The sequence below is a fragment of the Chlorocebus sabaeus genome, chromosome 14 (assembly GCF_047675955.1).
Source record: "Chlorocebus sabaeus isolate Y175 chromosome 14, mChlSab1.0.hap1, whole genome shotgun sequence".
Taxonomy (NCBI): domain Eukaryota; kingdom Metazoa; phylum Chordata; class Mammalia; order Primates; family Cercopithecidae; genus Chlorocebus; species Chlorocebus sabaeus.
This window is the reverse complement of record NC_132917.1, coordinates 81,578,964-81,604,696: the sequence shown is the minus strand read 5'-3', so window position 1 is coordinate 81,604,696 and position 25,733 is coordinate 81,578,964. Positions and strand designations below refer to the sequence as shown.

At 37.2% G+C, this 25,733-nt stretch overlaps 1 long non-coding RNA gene across 2 annotated transcripts in view; it reads right to left on the bottom strand.

Annotated features, from left to right (window-relative positions):
• The window catches only part of LOC140713440 (uncharacterized), a 404,726-nt gene that overhangs the window by 277,573 nt on the left and 101,420 nt on the right, over positions 1–25,733 (bottom strand). Inside the window, exon 2 of one of the 2 annotated variants that reach the window (XR_012095515.1) lies at positions 24,093–24,170. The exons of the other annotated variant lie outside the window; for it this stretch is intronic. This is a non-coding gene — a long non-coding RNA (uncharacterized lncRNA). The remainder of the gene's footprint in view (positions 1–24,092; positions 24,171–25,733) is intronic. 2 annotated transcript variants of the gene reach the window in all.

The following is a 25,733-nucleotide window of genomic DNA, read 5'->3' as shown; positions in this document are numbered from 1 at the left end:
AGCCTACCCACACAGTTCACATTCCCTTTCTTCAGAATTTCATGGTTCAACATATCCTATGTATATTGGGTGTGTTTGGTACAGTATAACCAAAGGGTTGATTTACAGTTGATCAGACCAGGTATTAACTGATCTTGGGAAAACCAATTTAGAGTTAGAAAATAAGAAAAAATAAAAATGTTCTAATCTACTTTCCAGGGAATTTAGATATGAAACCCTAAACAATTTGAATTAAGTTGTTAGTTCTGGGAGCTAAATTCCAAGTTCATTAGAGATAAGTCCCAAATGAGCATTGTAGAAATTTAATATATATATTCAAGCTGAGAGTCCCAGAGGCAAAAGAGGAAACCAGGCTGAAAGAAGAAGTGAACAAATATTTAAAATGTCTCTGTGCCTCGAAGCATGGAGAATAGTTGCCCAATGATTCCTTATTTTCTATGTCTTGTGTCTTTACTTACTTCACTGTGTACCACAGAATTCCTGTATCTTTGCAATACTACTTCTATTTGAACTAGTTTGAGTGAAGTTCTGCTAGCCTTAGATACTATTTTGGTGGAGCTCATGCAGATATTAGCTGCAAAGTGTTTCTGCTACTCACAAACCTAAATCAAGGATTTTCCAGGTCTTCTCCAGTCTTTGTTCCTGTAAACATTTTTCTATCTGCTACTCTGTGCCATCTGTGCCATGAATAGGATGGCCTTTCCCTTTTCTAGAAGGGATTTCTTTCTGCTGATCTGTCCCTCTAAGCCATTAGGGTGTGATTCAATACGAATTTCTATAAGAAAGGCTTCTATTAGCCATCTGTGCTGTTGTTACAGACAGGCAGTGTTCCATATTGCATTTTGACAACTGTAGTCATAAATGGTTCATTAACCCCAAATCCAACATGATCTAACATTTACATTGGCCTTTCTTCTGTTTATGTATGTTAACAGAGTTATTCACATACTTTCTTTACATAAATGCATCCAATTATGTTTTATTACCTGTCTATGTTCACAAGAGACTTCCAAGCAGGAAATAGACAAAAGAATCAGCGAGTGTATCCTTCATTTCTTTTTTCAAGATGTTATATATTGATGTGGGGTTATCAGTCTCAAAGTCTATTTCCAGTAGTCTTCTTAGTAGAGGGCATCAGCAGTTCCCTAAATGAGATTGCCCATCCTAAAAAACTTCATTTCTAACTGTTCAGAGACATGTGAGTTGCCCTGCAACCTGCAGATGCACCAGAAATTGAGGTTAGAAGTATCAAGCTCATACGTTTTTATTCCTGGGCTGTGTCCTACAGTTTTCAGAGACCTCTCATTCTCCTCTTGGTTCCTAACATTCTTACAACTTTGGTGAATTGTTTTTGGGTAACAATCTTTCCTCCTGTTTTAATCTCTAGACTCATACAAGCCTGCTCAGTCTTCTTAGTGTCTCTAATAAGAGAGGGACATCAAATAGTGGCCATCTTTTCTACAATATAAACTTAGCTTTTTCTCCTTTGACTCTTTCTTCGGCTATGTCCATTTCTCTACAAGCAGAAAGAACATGTAACTGTTAAAAGCAGAGAATCATGATTTCAAAAACCAGAACTTATGCTACTTTAACCTTGGGCATGTATTAAACTTGGGCACGTATTAAACTTGGCTTGAAAGCAAAGATACCATTTGACGAGTACTCATCGAATGTTAGCTACTTCTAACCAAGTGAATTTTTCCAGGCTGAAATATTAATAGGCAGTATATACTTTGTGCTTTACATATTGTAATTCATTCAATCTTCACAATAACTTTGACACAGATTATTATAACAATCTCTATTTTACAAATGGGGAAACTGAGGCATAGGGACATTCAGCAATGTATTGAAGATTACATAGTTAATATTGGAAATGCAGTTTAGGCTTAAATAGTAGGGCTTCAGATACCACACATTTATTTATTTTGTTAGTTTCCAGCTTATCTTGAAATTTATCAAGAAGGCATCCTCCATGGCCAGGTGTGGTGGCTCATGCCTATAATTCCAGCACTTTGGGAGGCCAAAGTGGGAGGATCACATGAGGCCAGGAGTTCAAGACCAGCCTGGCCAACATGGTGACCCCGTCTCTACTAAAAGAATACAAAAATTAGCCGAGCATGGTGGCACGCGCCTGTAATCCCAACTACTCAAGAGTCTGAGGCACGAGAACTACTTGAACTCGGGAAGCAGAGGTTGTAATGAGCCAAGATCACACAACTGCACTCAAGCCTGGATGACAGCAAGACTGTCTCAAAGGAAAAAAAAAAAAAAAAAAAGAAGGCATCCTCCAGATCATTGAAAAGACGGCAAGAAGGTATGATGTGTGTACTGATGTACCGATGAGAGTACAATTGGGGAGAGCCCTTGGTTTATTTATTTTTCCTTTTCTAATTGTCAAATGAACTGATGGAGTTCAACTGGAAAGCTCTGACAGCATTTTGATCACTAATATTTACACATTCAAACCCCTCAGCTGCTGCATGTAGAAATTTATTGGAAATGTCAGTCTCATGGACTAGACTATCGCTCATAACAAGCTGAATCATGAAGCCTTAGAATTGAGGCCATACCTATAAAAGTGATAAATTCTTTAATCCTCTGAAATTCTCAAACAGTCATTTAAGAGTTAGGAAACAGCATGCTAACTTGCATCATGATAGGGAAAGGATGTTTCCAACTATCAGTGCCATGGTAAACTAAACTCTGAGATGGAGGAGTTTTAGAGCCAGAAAAGACAGGCAGAGAATGTCAGAACTCACAAGTCAAAACAGAGGCAGGGTCACTTCCAGGCATAGTTGTCAGTTTGTCACAACTGCACATTCGAAGTCCAAGACAAAAAGTTTAACATTCAAGATTTGTAAAGAAACCTTAGGTCATAAAAGAAAAGCTAGGTTTTGCACTTGGTAAAAGTTTGGTGAAAATAAAATAGAATTATTTTAAAGAACTAAGATCTCGTTCTCAAAGAAAAATCTTTAAAAAAAACTTGAAGGCAATTATTTAACAGCCAAACTCTGACAGATCTGTGAGTGAAAGGTGGAGATAATAACACTACACGATGACATGAAGTGGACTCTTCCCAGCAAACAGATGTATGGGCACCTTACCTAAACTTGATCATAAAACTATGCCTTTATGTTCCAATCTATTTCCAAAGTGATACAGAAAGTTCAAAATAATTAAAACAAATCTGTGCTAGAGGCCACCATGTCTAAATTCCAGCCCTAGCTTAGTCACTAGATAGTCAGATACTGACAATCACATAATTCTTCCAATACTTTGTTTTCCTTCACCACAGGCGCACTTACAGTCCTAAGTTTAAAGCACTGCATTCAATGCTTAAAGTTCAAATGAGGGAATGCCCTGAATGATAAACCAGATCACATAAACCACTAGCATGGAAGGTTTTCAAGATAGGTGAGATTGGCTGCTTTCTTCACAGAGTGATTTCAGAACCACCAGACAGACTCTTCAGTCCTCAAAATACCTCTCCTAGTCTGATATCTGAGACATAATGTTAAAATTAAGGCATTTATTGGCATATATCATGCAGAAGCCATACTCAATTTTCAGTTGCGTGTACATTAGTATACATTTTGAGCAGTGGGATATAACTGTTTATCATAGGGACAATTAATTTTGAGATTGGATTTTAAAGTATATAAAGGAGGTCCAGGTGTCCCCACAGAAAGCCATAGGGAACAAAATATGAAGTGAAATTAACTGAAGACAAATTGTCTGCACACATATGTGGCTGGAAGTAGTTTTACATAAAAAGATATTCAAACCAAGGGGTAAAAGCTTTTGTCTTTATGACACCAGTGCAGTGTTTTGAAGAGTGAAATATTAATTTAGCAAGTTGTCTTGTCTAAATGGTCTGGAATGATTGGTTTGACAGACATTTTTATTCACTTGATGAATCTGACTGACTGATCTGGCAGTGCATAGAAGCAACCTAACTTCAATGGTGGGGATATGGCAGGAGAAATTGGAGTTGATTGATGGTATTCACAAAGTGAAAGTCTTTGACGATTTACTCCTGATACAGCAAATCTCAGAAGCCTCACTCACAGATCCCAATCTTCAATGTTTCAGTGTTTATCAGGTGTTGGAGCCGAGATTCTCAGTGAGGGATGAGACATACCAAGTGTCAAAGAACTGTTGTAAAAGCTAACATCTATTCTTTGTTCTTTACATATTTTTCTTGAGGGAGAGGAAAGCCCATGGGTGTCCATAATCTTGTTACATCAATTTGAGAGTCTCCTTTGAAGACATGTTGAGAACACTCTAGAAGACCAACAACTTACACTGCTTTGTATGTCTTAACTCACCATTACCAAATTATTCAGTAGTTGCCTTCTCTGAATGTGGCTGGTTTGCCAATCTAGAAATTATTTCTCCACTTTCAGAGCAAGTTTAACATATTTGACTGACTTCTAATATTCTGCGCCTACCCTGATAGGAAGCGAGCCACACGCTAGATATTTAGTAAACACAATTTTGATTTTCAACCTGGACCCTTTTGGTAAAATTAAAATGTACAGAAGTTACTTCAAAATCTTCTGATAAAATTTAAATGTAAAGAGCTAATCTAAGAAACAACTTGTTCTTATAGAAGACTTTCTTAAATTTAAGTCACAAATTCTGATGAGATCTGAACCAGTGGAGCATCGGAACAGTGAAAAAAAAAAAGGTATAAAATGAGATTCTGAGTCACCTGCCTACAAGTGGAAGGCATGAGGAGACAAATTGCTTCTAGCCACAGTGGAAGAGATGCCACTCACACAAATGGGCTTCAGAATGTACACACGCAAACTCACACACCCATGCACACCATGTACACACAAGGCATTCTTTTATTTCTATACTTTGTATGCAATTTAGATAGTGTGTGTTATCTATTGAAAGAAAGAAAGTAACATAAAAAGCAATGAAAACTAGGGAACAAAGAAATGTGAAAGATTAGAAGGCAGGCTACATATTCTGTCAGATTTCCACTTTCTTGCTGTGAAATTATTCTTTCTGGTACTTTGCTTTCTTAACATATACTAGCTCTCACCTAAATCCTTCACAGTGCATTTAGAACTAAATAAAGCATTAATATGTTCCTCTACGTGAAACGCTCCCTTAACTGTTACCTCCGGCAGTCATTTAACTGAATTTGATATGGAGAACACATTGACATTGTAAAGGTTAATGATGCAATGATTAACAATACTCATTTTCAGAAAATGGCTTTAGTCATTGTTTTATAGAACAAGGGGAACAACAATTTGTTCAGTAGTATTAAGTGTCTGGGAGAAGTGTCTCTTTTTATCATAAATAAGGAGTATTATCATTGTCCTCAAGCACATGAGTGCTCACAAATATGTAAAGTGGCTCCTGTTATGTCTTCTATAGCTGGGCACAGAAGGGTTAAATGAGGCAAGTGCTTTCCTGATGTAGGTGCAGCCCATCAGCAAATAATTGAAAAGAGTCCAATCAGGTAGACAGAGCTTGGTATTGAGAGTATGTGGTGACAGGTGGCATGAGCAGCTTCAGGTCTGAATTTACAAAGTAAAATCCATCAGGCAGATGGAACAGGGCAACCTAAGAACTACGAAGAACCAATATTTGGAGTTCCTTATTCTAGGCGAACAGCGTATCCGAAACATGAGTAAAAATAACTGTGAAAAGGTGAATCCTAGATAAATTTTAGAGAACTTAGATTAAAAAGTGAGTGTTCATATTTTAAAAAGGCAGAATTCCTTATTAATACTTAAGTTCAATATAAGAGCTCAAAATTACCACCAACACGTGAGGGTTCCATGTACCGAATTATCAGCTTTTTCTATATGTCCCCTTAGTAATAGACATCAGTAATAGATATATATTACTATCATTCTCACATTACAGATGCAGCAACCAAGACAGAGCAGTGAGGTGGCTTATACAAGGGTCACAGATCCTATGTAGCAAATAGCCCACCCAGGTATAACTCGTTTTGATAAAGGCTCAGCTCAAAATGATAAAATAGCAGTTTTCCACTTCTTCGATTCTTTCATCATTGTTGATATTGTTATCACTATAATGAGTAGCAGCAGCAACCTCATCTTAATCTTGTTACACAGACACTGTTCCCTGATTTATTCGCTCTTCAAGGTTCCTACTCCTGATAGTCATCCAAAACAATGTTCCTCATCAAGAACTGTGGCCATTAGAATTAAATCTCAATTTATCTAAACAAGCTTATACTGTTGGGGAACTTATTACTCACTACAAGTTCCAGTGAGGAAAACAAAAGCTCCCTGGGTATTCCAAACAGAGAATATTTAAGCAAAATACTTTGTTACACAGGTGATAAGCTAGGAAGACTATCAGGTGACAATGAGGCTGCTCTATGGTAAGCAACAGCTGAAAGGACTAAAAGACAATGGCGAGAGTGTGTGTTTCTGTAGCTAAAAACTTGAGGCCATCTAACAAGGGCTGAAACCAGGTCCAGGGACATTAGTGCAAGCTGGGACTGCCGAAAGGTTTGTCAAATTGCCAAGCATCACCCCATAGTTATAGCTGAAGCATGAAGAAAGCTCAAGTCACCTCCAGAGATACCAGCGGAGGCAGGAAGTGTTGGGCAGAGATGCTCCATTTTCTCCTCTCCTCCTGACCTCAGGAGCAAAGTAGTAAACTACCGCATCATCAGAAAACCAGGCAGCACAGTAACCTGGGGAATTAAGCCTGAGGTTTACCCACCTTGCCCCACTGAGCAGAGCAGGGAAAGGGTGAGAAGAGGGTCCAAGGACAAGCAGAGTAAGTGCCACAACAAACTTCAAACGAGAGCTCAGCTGCCTATTTTATTTTATTTTTTTTTTGAATCGAGGCGACCCCATCATCAAATCATCTAAACTGAATTTTTCATGAACCAAATAAGCTGAATTAGCTCCCCATCAATCACTGCTGCATCAGATTACAACGTTTAAGTATGACTTACAGTTCTGGAGGTTGGAAGTCTGAAAGAGGTCTCACTGGACTAAAAATCAAGATGCATGTAGGAATGGATTCCTTTCTAGAGGTTGTAGAGGAGAATCCATTTACTGTCCTTTTCCCTCTTCGAGCCACGGTCCGAATTCCTTGGCTCACAAGCCCCTTACATCTTTAAAGCCAACGAATCTCCTTCATACTATCTGACTACCTGACATGCGCTTCTGCTTCCCTTTTAAAGACCCATTAAGGCCCCACCCATTCAAGAATGCTAATGATTACTTTGGCCCACCTGGATAATTCATGATTAGTTAATTAGCAACTTTAATTCCATCTTTTACCTTCATTCCATTTTGCCTTGTGGGGTAATCTATCACAGTTTCTGGGGATTTGGACGTAGCTACCTTGGGGTGGGAGGCATTGCTTTACCTAGCACATAGTCTATTATTTTAATTGTATGCTGTCAAACAATACCTGATGTTGGCCAAAATTTATCGTGCTTATTTCATGCAATATAGTATCAGACAAGCAGAAAACTTATTTTATTTATGTTAATGAAATTTAATCGAATTTGACCAAAGGCCTTACTAAACCTACAATGGCATACTGGTACCTAGACATCATTTTGACTGCTTGGATGACTATGTTCCTATTTTGTTTTTCCCCCAGGATTTTCTTTGTTCCAGACAGCTGAGCCTGCTTATGATTGACTTCTATTTAGGCAAGGTGTCACTATTCTAAGCACCAGAACTGAATAAAATGAAGGTCTACTTTCCTGTAAATTTAGATAATTGCATATTAGTATAACAAATTAGTTCAACCCAAATGGATTTTATTTGTTTGTTGATCGCTGTTGTTCAGTTGCTTTGGCAAGGATTCCGGAGCTTGGGAGCACAAACCCACACTCTGGAATCCCCTCTAGGGTTCTTTCCTTGGAAATAGGTTCTAGGTTTTAATTCTCACATTGAAATTCTGTCCTCTCACAGGTACTGATCCTGAGATAGATGAATTGCTAGGTAGTGACATACCTATGACGTGCAGACAAACAACATTTGTTACTTTCTCCAAATACTCTTTTATACTATTTTTTTTTTCTGATAATTTCATTGGTAGCTGGGAAGATACTTTGACAGTGGGTACATTGATATAAAGGTTTGAAGTATTACATTTTTATTTAATTTATGAAAAATGTTCAATGAATATGACAACCCTCCTTTAAAAAGTATTTTTAAATGATTTGTTTGATTGTAATGTAACCTGTAGAAATTCAAATCCTTTAATTTAATTTTGCTTAATGGTATCATATGTTTCACATATGACAGATCTCATCGATTCATTCAAGCACATGTATCTTATTAAAAGTGTGGGCAATCATAGTGGTTTACAAAAAAGTACAGTTTCAATTACCTGTGTTAGAATGTTTTCCCACTTTCTAGCTCTGTGACTTTGGGCAAGTTATTTAATCTCTCCATTTACATATTTTTTCTCATATATAAAGTGAAGAAATATAGTATTACCCATTTCATAAAATAAATGTCAAGAAAAAATAAGGGAATATGTGGAAAGCATTTAGGATAATGCTTTCACATAATAAAAACTATATATCTTTGCTGTTATTATTAGAAGAGTGGATGCCCATTTCATTCAGATATTTTTTCCACTCAGTTGAGGATGGATGATCATGTATAAGGTGTACAGTATATACCCCAGAACGAGGGTGACCCATTGTCTTTTGTGCATGAGGCTTTCTACTAAACCAAAGCTTTGGAACTGGTCCATGATCTGCCTGCAAGGCTCTCTTTGGAGACATAATCTCACTTAATTTAATTTAAAAATTGTCTATCTTGCTGAACACCCCTCCATCTTAAAGCAAATGAGGAGTCCTTAGTTTAAGTTTTTCTTTTCATAGGGCTAGATACATTCTAAAATAACGAAGAATAACCAATTTAAACAATAGATGGACTTTAAAATTAATCATGAAAACTAGAGATGCAGCATAAAATGAACAGCAGCAGTTCTGGGGAGGAAAACTGAGTTGCTTTTATGAATGAAGGTATGGCCACATACATGGTAAACTTTAAAAATGCATAGCAAAGCCTCCAGCTCCCCAAATATTTCCTCTCATATATTCAGAGTAATGTTTCAGGTTCCACTATTAAAGCTTCAATAATTTCTTACCTAGTACATCTTTTAAAGCGATTCAGAACATTGAAATGACTAATAAGAAATATAACATTTTTTCTTTCTTCCTTTCTTTTTTTAATCTCAGTTGACAGCTCTTTGAGACTTACACTGCAGCCAGTTTGGGCACAGTCTTTTGGAAACTAGGTAAGCTTAGGGCATCTAAATTATTGAAGAGGTATTCAAGGCAAAGACAAGGAGTTAAATGGACAAGTTTTTTGGGGAAAAAAAAAACCTTCAAGGAAAAACTAAGCTTTTAATCCAATAATGGTCAGGGCAGGCGCCAAGTAGAAGGAACCAAAACTTTGTTATCTGATTAAGAATTAGCAGCTGATATACCCAATGTCATGGAACCAAAAGTGTGATTAGACCTTCATGCTCTTCACACAAAATTATAAATTTCACATGAGTAAAAAAAGCTAGCTTGTTTAACTTAATAAGGAGTTACTTTTCTTTGCTTCTCTATATATCCTATGAATAAAACATACTGTAAAGATAGAAAGTAATCTAATAGGGAATATTTAATATTAATTGATTGTATGAATACAATCAATGTTAAAGGGCTAGAAAGTGATCAAATGCTACTTTGAACATTGTTTCGGTGAATAATTTAAAATATGTTGTGTATTAAATTGGACAGTGAATTGTCCAATTTAATACACAACATATTTTAAACTATTATGTACTGCCCTAAGCAAAGAATTTCTGCATAATTTATGTGTACGTGTGTGTGTGTGTGTGTGTGTGTGTATGTTAACTAAAGTTTTAGACCCCTTTGTCTAATTTATCCCCCTTCTTTAAAACAAAAAGTTGACTTTACCTACGTCATGCCAGCAGATTTTCTTCTTTGATATTTCCCCACAGCCTCCATAGGTCTTAAAAACATCATTCACAAAATTTGAAAAAATAATAAAACCTGAAAACATTACTCTCCCAAAATTATTTATTTGCATAAGTATCTCGGCAGGAAGAAAAAGTAATTTCTGGTTTGGAAGATTTGAATATTCAGTTGGAATAACATCTGTTAGGGGTTTTCCCCAGTGTCCCATAAACTACCCAGTTTAGGATTTTAATGTTCTTTGCTTATGTCTGCCAATATGTGTCTCTTTTATCTGGCTTTTGTTTTCTCTTCTTAGTCACCCTAATATTCCTTTCCCAGCCTAGGTTATCCCATTGCCTAGCAACATCCTTTCCTCCTGCTAAATATCTACATTTCACATCAGTTATTTCTGGCTTCCTCCTACCTTAATTATTATTTTGTTAAACTACATTCCTTTATGTTAAACTAGTTTTTCATCAGAGCTACGGTTCTCAAACTTGGTTGCCTATTGAAAAAAACTGGATACCTTATAAAAAGGCCTATATCTGGACCTGTTGACATTAAATTAGAATCTGCGGAGGTAATGCCTTGACAGTTTTCTAAGCTCCTCAGGTGATGCCAATATACAGATAGAGTGGAGAATCACTGTGTGAAACTTTCATCCCATAGCCCTGAAGAATTATTTAATTTTTATTCATCTCCCTTTCATAGCATCCATTAGCCGATTGAAGGAGGACCGGGATTTATCTCTTCCTTTGGTGATTATAGGTAAAAATAGTCATTAACGTGATCACAGCAAGGTCCATCCACAGTAAGAAAACAAGGTTATGTGTGTGCAGCTTCAGTACTTTTAGTTTACTTTCAGATATTATTTCCTTGCTTAAGAGTCTCATTCACTCATTCACTGAAGTCACTGGAAAAATTTCAGCAGGAAAAGAGTATAGGCAGGGTTGCTCCTTAGGGAGACAACTCAAATGGTAATAGGTACAAGAGGAAGTAGAGAATCCCGGGACTAGCCCCCGCAAAAGTGGGTAAACTCAGAGAGTGATAATGAGGGCAATGACTGTGAGAATACACGTTTCACCGACTGCCAGCATCTGATTGGCAAGTCTAATGAGTGAATAGACTTGGCTTTGCCTATTCACTGAAATAAAAATACAAAAAGGAAAGGACAACCCCCCAGCAGTGGTTTCCAAACTTACAGGCAAATTATCATCACTGAGCACTTATAAAATCCCCATGTCCATTAAATTCCATGCTAATTAAATCAGAATTAGGGCTGAGGCTAAGGCATTAGTGTTCTTTAAATTTTTCCAAGTGGTTCCAATATGCATCCTATTATGGGAACCACTCTGCTAATAAGAGCAGAACTTTTCAGAGAACAATTCAAACTTTTTTTATATTCTGGCTATGGTGTTTGGCCATGGTGGTGGAGGGTAAAGCGAAGCATTCCAACTCTTCCCTCTACTATCCTCTCAGCGGCTTACACCTGTACTGAGACTGGTTGACTACAGATTGCAGACCTGATTTCTGATCATGTATTTTCTGTCTCCCTAGCTCTGTCCTAGTCCTTTCACTGCTTTGTTTTTAAAAGGACATTGCAAATCATGTGGGGAATTATTAAAAGGTGATATGCCCCAAATTTGATTATGTGGACCTAACTCTGTACATTTTTTTCTAGGTAAGCAATCAGTTTTGCCTTTTAGTAGTCAATAAATGGAATCCAATTGTCAAATATCTTCAAGACCCACGTTATTTCATCAGTCCAGCCAGTAGTGGTATGCAGTTGACTTGATGATTCTCCTTTACTAGAGCCCAGAAAAAATGAGATTTTTAAAAAGTTGTCTTACCCCAAAGCCTTTACAAAAAGTTATCTCATGGCACACAACATCTCATAGTAGTAATTGAGAAATGGGGAAGAGAAAATAGCTTGTGTTCCTTTCCATTCAGAAAGTTCAAGTACAGTTGCGGAATTCAAACATACACTTAAAGGTATTTTAGTGATTCTCAATTTTTAGGATGACTATGAACCTCCCAGCATGCTAGAAAAATGTAGATCCATAGGCATTATTTTTAAAATGTATGGTTTCATAGTTCCTTTGTGTTTTCCTGTAATTTCCAGTTTTATCAATGTGCTTTGATAATTATGCTGTAAATAACTTTCTAAGTCTCCATGTGCTTATATATAAAATAATAATATTAATAGCAGCAACTTTTTATGGTAACTGAATTACATAATTTATGAAAACCACTTAACAGTGCTGGATCTATAAGTGACAGCCAAGTTACATATGTTATATGTCAAGTCATGTGGTATTGTGTTATTTTGTATTATAAATAAATGCAAAACCTTTTAAGTAAAGACGCTTAAACCATAAAAAGTGAGGGGATGCAGACAAATGGTCAAGGTCAGCTGGAGTTAATTAAATAAGTCTTCATCATGTTGGTAGTTTTAAACAGCCTTGAATAAGCAGTTAAAAAAAAAAAATAGCAATTACTCCTGTTAAGAAAAATGACATTTTACAATAAGTGAGAACATCACAACTAATTTGGCTGAATCACCTTGTTATTCTTACAAAAAGTTACAGCTTTATGGCAATGTATTATAATATTGTAATTTAACATTTTTGAGCAATGCTTTTTGAGAACCATCTTATATCATTAAGAGTTTCTGGTTCATGTGCATATTTTGATCAAGTAAACGGCAAAGCAGTTATCAGTCCAAAGCTGTCCTTGATGTATGCATGTGGACATAATGCGATGGAAAGTGAAGAAACCATCTTAGCTTTTACGGTAATTGGAAGAGCCAGTGCTATCCACAGGGACTTTACCAGCTCCAAAGCAGTGGCTACAGTCATTTGGCTAAGAACTCTGAGTTAAGAAAATACGCAAATATTTTGTACAGTCTGGCTTTGGGGAGCTCGACAATTTCAAGATCACCATTCTAGTCAAGTGCATACATTCTCTTGTAATGCCTACAAGAGCAATAATAAAATAGTTGTCTGAAAGAAAAAACAATAACAAAGCACCCAGAAAGACCCCACAGGACTCAGGTTTTATACCTCTCTAAAAAGGCAGGTTGTGAAGAGCTTCAAGCCCCAAACATTGATGTCCACACTGACTTTTTTCTCATACAGAAAGAATGCCTTATTTCATTTAAGACAGGACATAGAAATCTATAGTCATCCTGAAAGAACACCAGGCATTTGACATGTTAGGCTGTGGTAAGCCTCTATGTAGGCACTCTGTTTTGAGGTTTTATATACACAAATTTATCATAATCTAAATCCATTGATTCAAATCACAAATATTTATTGAGTACCCACTATATACTAGTTAAGGTTACATGTGTCTTGAGAAAATAAAGACAAATAAGATCTTCTTCTGTGCAAAAATTATGTGCAATCTAGGGGAGATTGGCATGTGCACAAACATAATAGAAAACATAAGTGATACTTGATTTTTTTTTAAGATATCTGCATAAAGCTTTGGCATTAAAGCAAATACTTTAATGGAGGTAGAAACTATGTTATAAATATCTAAAGAACATTTCCAATTTATAGATGTCTCTCATGCCTAAATCCTCAGTGTGGAAAATAAGAGTAAGCGAAGATAGTTTTAAAATGCCCCCATGGTGATTCTGATAAGCTCACTCTCACCTGTAGTAAACCACCCAATTAAAGGGAAGAAGAGTTCTTTCTGTCTGGGGTGATCATGGAAGGTCTTAAGAAAGGGTAACTTGGAAATAACTCCTTAAAGTATTTCAGACAAAGCAATCTTTGAAAAGAAAAAAGTGTATATTTCACAAGAATAAATCATAATTTCAAAAGCATGGGGCAGAAAGTCCATGATTACTGATTTTGAGAGGGCACCTACCTTAAAAGCCCTTGTAAACGTACTTTCTATACAGTGACGCTTTCGAGTAATGAATGGGAAAGGAGAAGAGAGATACCTCAAGGCCACCTCTTTACTGAGGGCATCTGTAAGGGACACTGGTATGGTTAAACCAATGTGGTACGTGCAGGGTCCGCTTCATGGGTGTGTGGCCAATGCAGTTCTAAGGGACTTGCACTCAGGGGGTTAATGCTCTGCCATTGTCTTGAAACTATTAATGATTTCCTCTTTGAAATTTGTGGTTTGCAAGTGAAATCCAATGGGACAATGGAACAAATACTGACTTTTAATCTTGGTTCATGGGCAATGCCATCTCCCACCATCTCCCTGCTTCTCCAGCACAGATTCTCAACCACTGGCTCCCAGCGCCCTGAGGTCTGGGCTTGCCCAGCCTTGACATTTTCTCCCCTGCCCAAGGATTAATAATTAATACAGCTCTCCTCCTAGAGCAGGGATTGCATTCAGGAGGAGATTTCATGAGTCATAGTCCTTCAACCCTAGTAGGGGTCTGGGCAAACTGATGAGGAAACTCAGGGTTGGATATGCACACTCCACAGTGCCTCGGGGTGACAAGCTAGCAGCCCCACAGTTGTTGGGCAAGTGACTTAGTGGGAATGAGGCTCTGGGCTGGCCCACCCCAGATGCAGGTACTGAGCATGTCTGGTTTGTAATCCCTTGAGGATCAACTATCTACAATGGGCTGGGATGACAAGCTGAGGGAAAGGGAGATTGACTTCCTCACCCATGGCTAATAAACATGTCAGTTCAGCAGCTGGAAGGAAGGGGAACTCAGCAGCTGGTAAGTCATAAATGGACACGGATTCCTGGGCCAGTGCCCTGGGTGCATGGGAGACGCTACATAATCCCTGCAAGTATCTACATGTTGCAAAGAGGGTTATAGTAAATCAAAACTTTTTTTTTTAATGCAATGTCAAAAAAGAATTGTGAGAAGAAAAAAATGTTTTATATTTTAGTACTTTTTATGTTTATAGTATACAAATACATTATAAACACCTTCCCACAAAGGTATCATTATCCCCATTTTCCTGCTATTACAACAAGGAGCCCTGAATTTTCATTTGCACTGGGCTGCCCACATTATGTGGCTGGTCCTGGATCTATGATGGCTTTTATCCAAGTAGCCTGGGTCTAAATACGGCCATATGGCAAAATTCATGTGCTTGCCAATATTTGGTCCTTTTCTTTTTTGGTTATATCAATGACTATATTCTAGCTGCTTGCATACAGACAAGTTTTGTAGTGAATTCTCATGGACAGAACATGATTGGAAATGAGGTGTGGTCATCTACAAACCAAGACAGTGAACAGCCGGGCCTTTTCTTTTGCTTGGGCCATCTTCTGGTTACACAGGAGACTGTTTCCATACTGATGGACCTGGGACCCTCAATGACTTCATGATACAGAATGTCACCCCAAGTCTTCTCAATCCCCATCAACCCAACAGACACCAAATTCTGTGAAAAATAAGTTTTAGTTGTGCTGAACAATTTAAATTTTGGAGATATTTGTCACTTAATTAGTCTACCCCAACTTAATACAAGTCATGAAAAAAGTCACCAAACAGTACTTACCTGGCTCTATTTCTAACCAAAACACAAAAGCTCTGTCTTAAATCAAATTCCTTTAGAAGCTTTTTTGGAAGCCTAGGGTATGAGTTGCATATATTCTGAAAATGGTACTATGAAAAAATCATGTGAACTTTACATTCTCTTCTTCTCTAGATAAGGGTACCCCATTTAAGCAGATGTAGGCTTCAGATCAAATCCAGAAAAGCAGGATGGCAACAGATAGACATGATATAGAGGAAGCGGGGAAAGTGTTATTTCTGCATATGAATTGGAAAGTTAAAACAAATCCACCAGGACTTATATAAGAATGTGACTCATCAGTTGTTTGCATAGCGTCCAAGTGAAATTTGAATCTATGAAGTTGGAGTAAAGAGAAGGAAATACTCCAGATCAGTAGGTTCTATGAAAAGCTTTGAACCTTCAAAACTAGCTAGCCTTGCCTGTCTGGGCTTTCAGCTCCTTACATATTCAATTTTATTCATGGACAGATGTGCTGCTAAAAGGTTGAACTCTGGCTGTCAGAGCATTACAATGGAAATGGCCACATTCACAGATGAAAGGAATGATTATTGTTCTATTTCTAAGCTCCATGATTATTGTAGGTAAAAAGAAAAATTAGCTTTGAATTTCTGTTTCAATTAAGCCATTTGATAACCATGAAGAAATAAAAACATAGGAGTATATCCAAGTATATATTTGGATTTCACATAACCCATGGAAGAAAAAAAAATCCTAGATTTAGTCATCTCTTTCACCTAAAACATGAAACCAAGGCATACGTTCTGTTTTATAATTTTAGTGTTTTAAATACAAGTAGTCCTCACTTGGCACAGTAGTATGGGACTGTAAAAATCCTAATAAAACCTGAAATCTGTAAACAATCTTAATAATCAATGTGAAATATTCTGATTATTCCATGACCTTTACAATTTTTATCAAAACATTAAATCACTGTCAGTTATACATATATAGAACATTTTCTAAAGTAGAACTAATATTTTTGAACACTATATTTTAAAATATTAGAAACATGGGAATTAAAGTTTAAGAATAGTTTGAGGTCGGGTGCAATGGCTCATGCCTGTAATCCCAGTACTTTGGGACGCCAAGGTGGGCAGATCACAAGGTCAAGAGATTGAGACCATCCTGGCCAACATGGTGAAACTCTGTCTCTATTAAAAATACAAAAATTAGCTGGGGGTAGTGGTGCACACCTGTAGTCCCAGCTACTAGGGAGGCTAAGGCAGGAGAATCGCTTGAACCCGGGAGGCAGAAGTTGCAGTGAGCTGAGATGGCACCACTGCAGTCCAGCCTGGCAACAAAGTGAGACTCTGTCTCAAGAAAAAAAAAAAAAAAAAAAGAATAGTTTGAACTTTGCTTCCCTGCCTGTTGTTGTATAACATGATAAAGAACAGGTATCTCTTCTATGCCTTGGCAAAGTGTCATATTCCTTTCTAAGTTTGGATCAGCTTCTAATATTTAACTTCTTGCAATTTCAATGTCATAAAATATTTTCAAGTGCACTTTTTTTACATAAGCACAAACTTTGCTCTCTATGTGTGAACTAAATAACAGATGTTCAGTGACCAATAACCAACAGACTTTGAAAAAAGTTATATAATTGGTCAGTCTTCTTGATGTGCATCTGTCTTTGTGTAGTGATTCATGGACTGAAGAGCTATAGCAGTGAGGTTTGTACTTCTATCCAATTACAGTGCACATAGCATGTTTACTGAAACCATGTTGTTGGCGACTGGTGTTACTTAATTAAAGCATTGTAACAGAAATGTATGCAAATTGGAATAATATAAACAGAGGGCTGTCTGCATTTTGAAATATTTTTAAATATATAAAATAATTTAGTTTCCGATATTATTCAGCATTTTTGCCCTTGTTTTCCAGAACAAACACCTCTTTAACTTCTTTTATAAAACCACCATTAGTATCAATTAATGTCCAAATATCAGATATGAATATGTAACAGTTGTTATAAAATATTGTGTATTGCTTCACCTAAAGTCAGTCAAACTGGGCAAAATTGACTCATTTACTTTATTAAAAGTAACTAATTGTCAAATTACATTGTACAGTGTCAAACACATGTACCCACTGTTTTCATAGGAGAAAGCAAATCTAGATGAACTTTATAGTTCCATATACGCTTATAGAGGGCATATATTTTATAGCTCAGCACAGTAACACAAGGTCTCTCTCCAACACAACTGAAACATTAATGTTAATTGAATGACATACTTGATATTTCTAGTCCTTTACTGCACAGTTTCTCTTTGCAATTTGCAATGTTTTGGATTTTCCATATATAAGAGTTGGATAATATGGGCCATGTAATACAGGGATAGAAACTTTAGACATGTAGTTAAACTGCCATGTGAGTTTCATCCCTGCTGCTCTCTAGGGTGAAGATAGCAGAGAGGAAGAAGAATAACATTTATTAACCTGTATTTGCCCTTTATACATGCTATTTCATTTAATTTTCATAGCCACCATATGATGAAAGCATTGTTATCCCTATTTTAAAATAAGAAATGGAGTCTCAGAGAGAGAGTGTCCATTGCTGCAGGAAACAAACCTGGGCCTGGAGATTTATGTCCAGTTTTGTCTAATCCCAATATTCACAACATTTTTTATATCAGCAGGTAAAACACTTTTCCATTCAGTGCAGATATTTTATTTGATGTATAATTGAAATGATGAAAAGAGACAAAAGACAGCCAGTTACAATAATCACAAATTCATCAATATCATGGCAAAATATTGTGTTGTGCATCATAAAAACACCTACAATGATTATGATTATGTTCTTTGCATTATCCCATAGGACTACACCAATGCCTTAACGGAACTATTTATTGACAGAACCTGCTTAATCCCAAATGGATTTAGTGATAACACTGAACATCTGTGGTTGTCCCTTACTGTCTATTCAACTCATCTCAAGCAGGTCTCTTGGAAGGAGATGCACAATTCCAGCCCTGCCTAACTGAACTTGTTTTTAGAAAAAAAAAAAAATGAGATACTACAATCCAAGAGCCTTATAAACTTCAACATGTTCTATGGGATACATTATTATGAAGTTGTATGTATTTTCGCAGGTAAGAATAGAGTGACATTCTGAATAGGTAATTTAAAGCATAATTTGATTTCATGTGCCTAGATCACTTGAGACAAACTCCATTTGCTCATACACAAATGTGGTTGATCTGAAAAAAATCATTCTCATAAGTGCCTTTAAAATTTGCTATATAACAATAAGTAAGAAAGGTAGCCAGATAGTCACACACTGCAGAACTAAGGCATGCTGCCTCTAGGTGGGTCTCCATTCTGATATATTCATTGGTTATCATTTTGAGTGATATAAATGAGTAATACCTCAGAAAGCTAGCAAGCTAATGTTTTCCTGAAGGCATAAGATATTTTAAGAAATAATCTTATAGCAAGTCTAACATTAATGTGAAATACTGTGAATTAAAAATCCCTGGACTGGGAAATAACAGAAATGCCACTTTCCAGAGACTGTGGAAGTCAACACATTCTACTGTATTTGTCCTCACAACTTCAACTTGCTATGTAAAGGGAAAAATAAATTTATGCCTTTCAGGTCTAAAGCAAAAAAACCAGAAGTTTGAGTTACATATTGCTATAAAAAGGGCCAATGAATTGGTGTCCTTGGCGATAAATAGTAAGAACAAACACACACATATTTTTGGCCATTCAGACTTATTTTTATTTACTAATAGCATTCATTTTCTTTTTAGAGGTTTTAAGGTTCCTCACTGAAAATGCTAACAAAAGCCCTTGAGAGATACAAAGTAACACTGTAAACTTTTAACAAACAACATAACTGAGATAAAGAGTCAGTAATTTATCCAAAACAAACAGAAAGAAATAATAATAATAAAGTAGATCCTTGTATAGTATAATATTAAGCCCCAGGAATCGTTTTCTCTAGTACAATTTGATAGTCAGTCAACATTGACAAATATTGATTGCTTAGAATGTACCAGCACTTGCTAAGTACCTTTCTTAAGACCTGCCACCCTTTGTAAGTTGATTTTCTTCAGAGGGGATCCTGAAGTTAAATAAAATAATCCCCAAATCTTTAGAATTACATTGAAAAGAAGGTGTTGCGTTTAGAATCAGATTGTTATAGGACTTTTGGGGTGTCGATTTTCTGGCCAGAAACCTCTGTGGTTGGTGGTTCCTTTGCTGGAGTTCTTGCTTGCCTCCAGATAGAATGAGGTATGCAGACACGTGGAAGGTGAACAAGAGGAAAAGAAGCTTTATTCAGCGTTACAACAGATCGGAGGAGACCCACAGTGGGTAGCTCCTCTCTGCCGGCAGGTCATCTGTGCAGCTCTCAGCAGAGAAGGTAGGTAGCAACTCTTGGCAGCTCTAAGCAGAGAGGGTAGCTCCTCTCTGCGTCTGACCTTCCCATCATCTCCAGCTCTGAGCTGAGAGGAGTACTTCTCTCCATAGCTGGCTATCCTGTCGTCTCTCTGACTTCTCCTCTGGCCTTCCTGTGCCCTGCTCAGCCTGCGCCCAAGGCTTTTATGGACCTCAGAGGGGAGGATGTGCTTGCTGATTGGTCCATGGGTGGCTACGGGTGGCCCAGAAGAGGCCCACAAGTCCCCACTCTGGTCAGTGGGACTGGCAGCCCAGACCCCAGCCTTCAGGCCCTCCCTGGCTTGAAGGTATCCTTACTTGGGAGCTGCCCCCTTCTGCCTAGGAATCAAATCTGCCTCCTGCTGCCATGCGCGGCCCCAGGGCTCAGCACCAATTCCCGCTCAGAGATCAGAGCAGGCACCGGGAGCCAAGAGAGGCCAGGCAGCAGAAGCAAACACCTCCAAACCTACAGGGATATGGGTCTTTCCTGTGGCCCCCAAGGGTGCAGGCTGCAGAGATGCCAGGGTCCTGCACCCGGGAGGGTGGTTGCAGCTGCACTCGGAAGCTCCCAACCTGCCAACCCCAAGCCTCCAATCCACAGCCGCAGTTTGGGTAGATGCAGGGGCACCAGGGGAGCTCTTTCCCCAACTCAGAAGGGGCGGGACTCCCAACAGCTCCGTGGAATGTGCAGCCCCAGTCACACCTCCGTGTTGCAGCAGGCGTGATAGCAGCAGCCACTGCCATCAATATCAGGGGTGTATAATCTGTAAGCATATTTGAAAAAGCGGAGGTCATGTACATTATTGACAGCTGTAAGAGGAGAGTGTTTGGTGTGTCAGAGATCTTACAAATGGCACCGTTTAGGGTATTGTCAACATTCAGGATGTGGCCATGGGAGTAGATTGCTGAAATAGGGTAGAGATGATAAAACCAGGGGAGTTGAAAAGAGCAGGAAGTCTGACACTATGGTTCAGAAGTTTCCCTGGATAGATCTTTACTCTTTGAGATCACGGCCAGTCTAAGCGGGTTCACAGCAAGCCGGATGTTCCTTTCCTGCCTGATCTGTTTTGTTTTTTCCTTTTTGCGAAGACTGGCTCTAAAATTGGGAAAGTTGATCAAGCCAGATATTTTTAAATAATTTACAACTCTTTCTTGTTGCTTGATTTTCACAGTTGATTAGTTCCAGATTTCAGTTATTTTATATCTTAAATCTCAGTTATATTTCTCTTCATCCCTTTCCCCTCTGTCTTTGTTTTTCAAAGCTGCTTTTCAAGCGTTCATAATTTCCAGTTTGACCATTTTTAAAGCCTTATATCACCAACCTTCATTTCAATTAATCTAATATGACTGTTGAAGTAATCTTCCAAAAATGAACCATTTTTTTTTCAAATTCCATAGCTACATATTGCCTCAATGCTCTCTGAAAACTCCAGTGTCATCATATCTGTATCATTATCTTACTAATGGAATTATTATTCCACTAGATTTTCTAAGTTGGATCTTCTTCCTCTTCCTGAATGTTTTGTGTAGAAGTTGCTGATTTTTCTACTTTTGATTAAGCTCAAATCACATGTGGTTAGTGCAACTTGAAAACCATTACAGTTTCATCCTTAAACACAAATTCTTTCTTTAAAGTTCACACCAACATATATTTCATCCTATAACCTCTCCTTCAGGGGCTTCCCTAACTGGTTCTAGAAGAAGAGGTTCCAAAGTTGACTTAGTGATAGATGGATAAAGATTGAACTTTTGAGTTCCAGATAGCCTGTGAAAAATTCACCAGGGGATTAACTTCTTCTCTGCTTATTTTCTTCCTTTAGTAATTTCTTTTATTTTCTCCTCCTTTTCTTTCTCCGTCTTGCTGCATCCCTCCTTTTTTCTCTCCCTTCCCTTGTTTTTCTTGTTTCCTTTATTTGTCATCTAGCAAGAAGGAAGACAGGGCAGACTAGTGAGGTAAGGAGATTACACAGGCAATTCTATGTCTATGAAGATCTAGGAAGAACATCAAACTCTTCACTTCAGTGACCTGCAGAAATATAGATCCTGTTCTATCATTTCTATCAATTTTCAAGTCTCACTCATTCTCCTGTACTCTTCTTTCTGTCAAGTTTCTGCTTTCTTGTAGAATTCTTTATTCTGGCTCATATGTAAAATTGAAGTAAGATTTTTAGTTAAAGGGGAAAAAAGTTATTTTACAACACATTATGAGTAGAGTAGAATTCACTGACATTTCAGTTGGGAAAGAATTGGGATGGATGAGTGAAGGCTAGAACATTTTTTCTTGTACCAAAAATATTTTTCAAATAGAATTTTCACCATTCTATATTGTAGGGGAATTTTACTGTCATTTCTCACCTTACACAATTTCTCTTTGTTTATTTCCTCTCATTTTTCCTATGCACTTGTCCTCCCTTCATCTTCCCCTTCTCTTCCTTTAGCCCTTTAAAATCAGGAGCAAAGATCATTTTGTGGTTGTTGATTGTCTTATAAGAGTTAGCTTCCTTCATCTCCAAGATCTTGATGTCTGTCTCCCTCCATGCCCATGTAATTTATGAAGGTAATTTTATCAACTGTAAACAGTCAGAAGTTCATGAATAGAGCTAAGAATAAACTTTTATTTTGAGATTTCTCTTTCCCTGAATTCACTCTGCCTTACTTTTATAGCAGGATCAAGATGCTGTGTTCCCTATTGTTGCTCACTGAACATTTAATTACTAAATCCTGACACTCTCGTTTGTTTAATGGTCAACTTAGCAATTTTCTCTACAGATTTTAGTTTGGTGCCAGGGATCTTGAGAGAAATATTACAGTACTTTTGTGATGTGAAGCTTAAATCATTGTAGAGGCCTTCTTTTATATAAAATGGTAATTATAAACAGATATAACATTAAATATTTATAATCGGTAATCATGACAAACTGCAAATTTTAAAAAGCTAACCAATGCCACGAACAGCTTAAAAATAAAACACAAAATGAGAAAATATTTGTATTCATTGATAGCCTGGCCATGTTCTATTCCATTCCCCTTCCCTGTCCTACATTTTTGGCTGCAAAATCACACCTTTGTAAGACAAGATATTTATACTAAGTTCTATACAGAATAAAAGAAAATAATGCGTTTTTTACCATGGTATTTGTTTATTCATTGTAGGCTCTTTATTTCTACTTCACAAGTCATTACTGGTGATATCATGAATATTTTTAGGATGCTTGTCAGATTTAGGAAACTATCTATCGAGCTTCATTTACAGATGAGTTCTGAATTTTTTGACGTTGCAAGTTTTCTTCCAGTGACTAATCTAAATACTCTTAATTGCCATCACTTGTTAACAAGTTTCTTGCTGATGTCTTATTGTGGTTGTGTATTATACATCTTAGGTTGTCTTCACCGGCCTCTGAATTTCCTGACAATCTCTCTTTAGCCTGCCTCTTTATGGCAGTAGCCATCAACAACACCTGACTAGAGGACAAGTGTGATAGGGTCACTGGTATTGCGACAGCCTGAGCTTAACTGATTGTGGTTAAAATATAACACTTGATCACATTTTACTACAGTAGATGACCTGTAAACACATTGCTAGGGCTCCTCGTAAGAAAGACAGGCAAGCAAGGGGGTCCTGAAATGAAAGTTTGTTTAACTTCATGGCCACTTGTTAACTCTTTCTCAGGTTCCTACTCTTAAGAAACTTCCAGAACAATATGATATTTGATACACATAAGAAGCTTTACATCATGACTTTTCTTTATGTTTTCCTTCCCTGACAGTAATAGTTGTACATATTACCCAAATCTTGGATGACATCTCAATAATAGTTAACAGTAATATTCCCCTGAAATAAAGAATTTTTATCAAAATACTGGAAACAACATAATTTTATATATGGACACAGTAATGTGATTGCCAACCTATGCAATGGAGCCTTGCATTAACAATGATATCCTATAGCAAAGTAATTTAAATTACATTTAAGTTGATGAATTGATTGCCCTTATCTAAAATTAGCATATATCAGTAGTAAATAATAAATCTGATTTTCTCCTTCAATGACCTCTTCCCTCTGGTACTTAACTTTTAACTTAAGGTTGTGAAAATCAGGGAAGAAGTTCCAGGCAATAGCCACACAGCCTCAAATCCAAATGCCTCCACCTCCCCCACATCCCACTGCCTCAGGTACCATGACTGTTGAAGAGTATCACTTACCTCTCTATTTCCCAAGGCAGAACACAGGAAGCCAGGATACTCACATTGTGTCCACTTGCATATGCTTTCTCCTTTTTACTTTCATGGTCGGTTTCCTAGTTCAGGCCTTTCTCTTCATATTTCTGGGTTAGAATAAAAGACCCCTTTACTTGACCACTACCTCTAAGATGCTTTCCTCATCTGAAAATTAATTTGATTTTAGCATTATAGAAATGCACTTTACAAGACATCTTGGATGTTATTCCTGTTCTTAAATTTCACCAGTCTTCTCATGGCTTCCAAGAAGTAATTTGAATGTATTTTCACAGGTTATAAGACACTTTATGTTCTGCTCTGGCCTCTATACCTTTTAAGACTTCTCTCCTACCAATATATCTCTTGTTCAAGCCTTCAGAAATAATAAACTCCGTGGAGAATTTTGAACAATCTCTGATACATGTTCTCTTTTTCTGTAGCATGTTATTTACACATGTGTATCTCTGATCATTCTTGCTCATCCTTGAAATCTTTATGTGAAGTCTGCACTTCATGAGCTCTTCCCCGATTTCCCCAGGAAGAATTAAATCCTTTTATGCCTGCATTTTAAGAGAAAATTTACATCTAAAAATTTCTTACAGAATTATTTTCTCTTATGATTTACATATCCGTCTCTTCATTAGACAGTAATACCTTAGTCTACTATCTATCTATATCGACCTATGTATACCCATATATACATTTATAGCTAATATCAAACTAAATGTCTGGGATGTAATAAGCATTTAAACATTCGCTAAATGAATTACATAACACATTTGATTTTCTTCAAATGATTGTCAGCATTGATACTTTCTTCAAAGACCCCAGTTTTTGTTCTTTTGCTAACCAAAACAAGTTTTTGATAAAATCATACATATCTTCTGTTACTGTAAGAGCTTTTCAGCAGATAAAAAATAAACAAAATTCTATCATAACTGCATCAATTTATATTACTGAAATAACCCTGCCTGTATTTATTGAGTCTGCAATGGAAATATTTTAGAACCTATGTAAAAGTAGACAAACATGATGATTTAGACATGCTGACTAGCTCCTTGGCCACTATATTATTCATAGCTTGGTGTCTTCCTTGACCCTAGTAGTTCAAACTTGTGAACAATAGTGTTACTTAGATTCAATAGATGCCCAGTTAAAAGATACTGATACAGTGCCTTCTTAGAACACTTTAGAGAATGACATCAATCTAGAAAACTGAGGCTCAGCCTGTAATCTCTCCAGTTCCAGTCAAGACTTTAATCCTTCCACTTCATCTCCACAAACTCTTTACTAGCCATCCATACTCCTCTTTCTAATCCACCTAGATTATTTAAAAGGCCATATTAAGTCAACTGCTTGACATCAGTCGAGAATGACATCAATCCAGAAAACTGAGGCTCAACCTGTAATCTCTCCAGTTCCAGTCAAGACTTTAATCCTTCCACTTCATCTCCACAAACTCTCTACTAGCCATCCATACTCCTCTTTCTAATCCACCTAGATTATTTAAAAGGCCATAGTAAGTCAACTGCTTGACATCAGTCTCAGCTATTCCAAAACTACTGATATGGACCACTTTTATATTTTATCCACTATAATTTGCATGCATGCCATAGTCTTTTACTTTCAATTTTCATCCTACTGACACAATACCTTGATCATCTGCTTCT